Raw genomic sequence first — 4,968 nt, 5'->3', positions numbered from 1 at the left:
TTTGATCTCAGTTGGGTTGTTTTGTGCACTAAAAAACATCTGATAGCATTATTTGGAACATTTAATCCACATAAAACAGTGATATTTGTTCACATTACTTTTACAAACAAGTTTGTCTGAACTGGTCGCCACCAAAAAAAACCTCTTAACAGTTTTAACACACTGGTATTTAACGCAGTCAAAATGACAAACGGGACATGTTCACAGGAATGCACATGACATTATCATGTGATGTACATAACATTGCAGCAATATTATTATTTTTAAAGCATACTGTGCTGAAACAAAATGTATTTTGTTCATAAATGTTTCAAGTAACATTCATTATGAGCTTTAGAGTTAAGGCATTATTATAAATCAATAAAAACAATTGGACATGACACGCTTACTCCTTCACCCTAGAAGCAATACTTCACAACAACGAGTCAGTACTTTTTGCACTAATTGTTCAAGCTTTAGGATCACATTGTTTGCAGCAATAATCCCCTTTATTCAACGGAGAAACAAAAGGGTCATCTTCATCAGTTACACATTCATTCAGAGCACCATATGAACCGGGCGTATGACAGCAGCACGGCCTCCTCGTTACTGGTATCCTGCGTTGGTCCTTCGCCGTTTTCTGGCCCGCAGCTCCTCAAAGAACTGATGTACAGCTTCGACTGTGACCGTCTGATAGAGACAGGGAGGGAATGGTTCAGGCTTCAGATTCAAAAGGAAGAAAAAAAGACACAGGTTGCGTCCTAAATGCCACACGAACTTGCTATTTGCAAACGCTGGACACTACGGCGGCATAATAACCCACAATACACTGCGGTAGCGACGACAATGTTCACAACAGACGTTGGACAGCTCTGTAATGTCAATAACGCTTCAGTTTACGTATACGATTTCACTTTGCCAGGCGTAATATATATATTTTGGATTAGTTCAGACTTTGATTCTCACAAATCGTCATTTTGGTCACATGAGGTTGACACGGGTTACCATGGTTACACATCTTCAACCAGCAAGGAGGCTCTCAGGAAGTGACGACGTAAATTACAGTTCAGTGCTTCCGAGAAAGATACATACTACTGTTTATTCACACAAACGTATGTTAAAACAATAGTACACATTTTGGGTATGTAGTACATAGTATGCGATTTCGGACGCTGCCACACACAAGACCCGGTTTCCACCAAACATGATTCCTGACTGCTAAATTGCACATTTTCTCCCATGGGTGAATAATTAAATACTACTGGATCAAAACGGTCCAGACTATATTTGCATTTAGACATCCATTTCTCACCTTTCCTTCAGTAGCACACTGATCTAAAAACGCTGTCATCGAAGTCGTCAGCTCGTTGAAACCTGAGGGAGCAACACATGATGAATTAGTCTCGATCGATCGCATCTCCCATAAATTTCACTTTGCATAATTACACCCTTGGAGGAAAACTGACCCCCACATCTTCCCCGCTGCCCTCTGCGCTCACCGTAAATGACCTCCAGCTGCTGTACGCGGTCCATCGAGCTCGTCAGAGCCATCAGTGGGTGCTGCCCAAACGGCTCATCCAAGCCTTTGTTCTCATAGGCCAGAATAGTGTCCGACTGATCCATAAGAAACTGCACCTCAGCGGCCACGTAGACCCTCTGTGCAACAACACAGTTGAGAGACATAAGTACTTCATAGTCACTGTTACATGAACCAGGATCACATGTTGAGCCAACACCTGCAAAGTGGCCTTCTGTGTGCCCTTTGTTAAAGCCCACATTATAACCTGAGGGCTAGTATATGTGGCCTACCTTGCAGCTCATGCAGGTGCAGAGCTCGGAGCGCCAGCTGTAAGGCCAGAACACGGCTCCCTGTCTCGGCCTCTCCGGCCCCTTGGCCTGCAGCTCCCTCAGCCTGCACACGGCAGTCTTGGTCGTGGCCTTTGCAGGGTTGCCTGTCATCTTCTCGTGGGTCCGTTTGCAACGGGAGCTCCTGCTTGCAGCTTCCTAAGACACACATGATAACAGATGGATTGGGGTGAGTTACTGTGCTACTGGCAGGAGGAGCGGATAATAACACCTGGGTTTTGTAAAACATCTACGCACACAGCACTGCAGACTCATCCGCAGAGGTCTCAAGGCGACTGACGCAATGAGACGATGGGGTGATGAAAACTACCAGTTTACAGTAAGCTGTCCTGTGAAGCCTGGCCAAAGCCGTCTACAGGAGCAGGAGAAGCAGTGCCTCATGGGTCATTTCTCCCCTAATTACCCAGAGGAGGGGGAAGCACGATAACGGGAGCTGAGGCCTGCTTCTATAATCTGCTCATTACCCTCCAGCCCCATCTTGTGGTAACAAAAAAACACCAGCGGCCACAGAGGGAATGTGCAGTGAGCACTCAAATGCTGTACTTGAGGGCCCTTTCCCTAACTAATCCCTGCATTACACAGTGTAACTCCACATGAAGTCACACTTTAAAGGGCTTCCACACTATGGAGGGTATACATAAACTGGTAAACTGTCAGAAGCACTCACAATACTACCATACGTAGGAAACATCTGTCGACATGGATACAGATACACACAATGCTCACTCAATTTAGTTAGTTATATGTGGAAAATGCCCAAAGACAAACAAACTAAAATCTGTGAAATAGGCCAGAGTTGCAAAGCAAGGTTAATTATATGTGCTTTTTACCTATAAATGTTAAACAATGAATATGTATTACTTTTTTTAATTGATTTGTGTATATACAGTATGGGTACAAGATCCCCTAAAATGCTACACACTGTTCCTGTTGGAAAATGTCTGTTATGTCACTATCTGTCGCCGAATGAGGTAACACAACTGTGATTGAGCCTATGGCCCATTGATGAAAGCCCTTTTGTATTTGCAGTATTAAAAACTGGGTGTCTGTGGCGACATTCCCAGGAACAAGATCACAAGCGGCGCCCTCTGGGAAGTGAGATCCAAAAACACACCTGGAATTACCGCTTATCACCATCGAGACGGAAACGACGATCTTGGGGTTTTAAACTAAATGATTTTTTTTTTCCTGAATCTACCGCGAGCACAGTTGAAGGAAAATACAACAAAAATCAGAAATGTAAAAGTAACCTAAGACACAAATTTCCTCCATTTTCCGGCAAATTCGCTTTTTGTGTAGGGCTAGTGAAGTTTGACGATGCTGCGTTCATGTCATATAGGAGTTATCATAATTACAAGTTTCTATTGTTTAACTGCGACTGGGAAAGCTCACATATATTTCGACTTGGCGGATATAATATGGAAATGCCAGATAACAAAACAAGCATGTTGTTCAATGTATTTAAACCCAATATTAAGGATATAATGTTATACTGTTAATGCACCATATTTGTTTTTTAACTCTGACACAACCAAATCACTGATATAGCAAACACCTCCGATGCAAACATAGAAACAGAGGAGAGGGTCTCATAAGCGTGGTTTCTCACCTCCTTTGTGTTTTCAGCAGCACTGGTGGACGGCTCATCGTCAGCCCCACTTCGACTGGGCTCAGAAGCTTTTCGCTTTTCTGCTCCGTCCTCGACGTCGACTTCTTCCTCCTCCTCCTCAGGATGACTGACGCTGATCACAGGTGGTGCTGAAGGGGAAAGACAAATTGGAAAGATTGCTCTCTGGATTTCACTGTTAAATGTTTGCAAACTCATGTGGGTTTGTATCTGCTGCCTTTGACTGATAATTAGTTACCTGCAAAGTGAGCAGCATACGTCCACAAGATGGGAACCTTGTTCATGCAGGCCTCACATGTCATCTCTTGCAGCTCCTCAGGATCCACTGTAGAGCAGCCCAGGTGCTGTCAAAGACAAACAACATGACTACATAATGAGAAGGAAGACTTACAATAGTGATAAAATGTAAATCTGAATGAAAGACTTATGCTTACCCTGCTATGAAACCAGTCCTCGCAGATGACACACTGAATCATCTCATCGTCGTTGGCCTGTTGGGTAATTAAAGAAGGTGTTTTTGTGTAGTGACAGATGACGTAAACAGTAGATTTGATCCAAATAATCTGAATTACATGTACATGTATTACATATACAAATAAAAGGAATACCTGATCGTCTGTGTCTGGGTACGGCCGGTCACACGTGCAGTAGCAGCCCTTGAAGTTGTGATTGTAGTGGTTCCTAATGTTTTCCTCATCTTTGGCCTGTGAATACAAGAGATGGAATAACTTCAGCGATCGGAAAATAAACGGGAGACGATTCAGTTAGAAATCATATCAAAAACCTGAGGACTCACAGGAATTAACTGGCACTTGAACTCCCCAAACTTGCCATTTCCGCAGTCACAGCAAAAATTTCTACATCAGGAAAATGGAAAAAAAATGATGAAGTGGATAAAGCAAACAGTGGGATTGAAATTTGCATGATCATTTTACAAAATACCTTTTGGTGTACAGTTCAAAGATGTCATGTCCATCGTGGCATTTATTGGCACAGGCCAGACAAACCCCTGCAGGCTCTGCAGCAGTGGGGGTGCAGGTGTTGCAGGCAAACACAGCCTGTCTCTTCACGTAGCCCTGGAACCAGAAATATACAACAGTATGCATGTTATTGATGACATCTCCCAAATGCAATAGTAGTTATTTTATATTGTCTGATTAGAAATACTGCAGTGATTCCAAGCAAAATCACTATAATTTCAGTTTCACTCTTTAGTGCCCCTCAGAAACCTCTTATTTATAATAACATAGTCACAAAGAACACACACAGTACTGCATGTACAAAGCTGCAGTACGAGCGACGAGACAGTAGGCGGATCGAGGCGATGGCTGCAGGGATGCGGTGCAGGAAGCTTCTCTTACCCGAGAATAAGAGCAGTTCTCTGGGTCGCTTCCAGCCAGCACACACAGAGCCTTCTCCAGCTCCTCCTGGTTGGAGAAGATATCGTCAATGTCTGATGGTTCTTCTTGACTTGCTGCCATCCTGGTAAAAAAGAA

General features: G+C 43.4%; 1 pseudogene; it reads right to left on the bottom strand.

Annotated features, from left to right (window-relative positions):
- Window positions 1–43: 43 nt before the first annotated feature.
- Window positions 44–4,968, bottom strand: part of LOC141783229 (putative E3 ubiquitin-protein ligase UBR7) — a 6,075-nt pseudogene continuing 1,150 nt past the window's right edge.

This window comes from Sebastes fasciatus, chromosome 15 (genome assembly GCF_043250625.1).
Source record: "Sebastes fasciatus isolate fSebFas1 chromosome 15, fSebFas1.pri, whole genome shotgun sequence".
Lineage (NCBI taxonomy): Eukaryota > Metazoa > Chordata > Actinopteri > Perciformes > Sebastidae > Sebastes > Sebastes fasciatus.
This window is presented reverse-complemented; position numbering and strand designations above follow the sequence as displayed.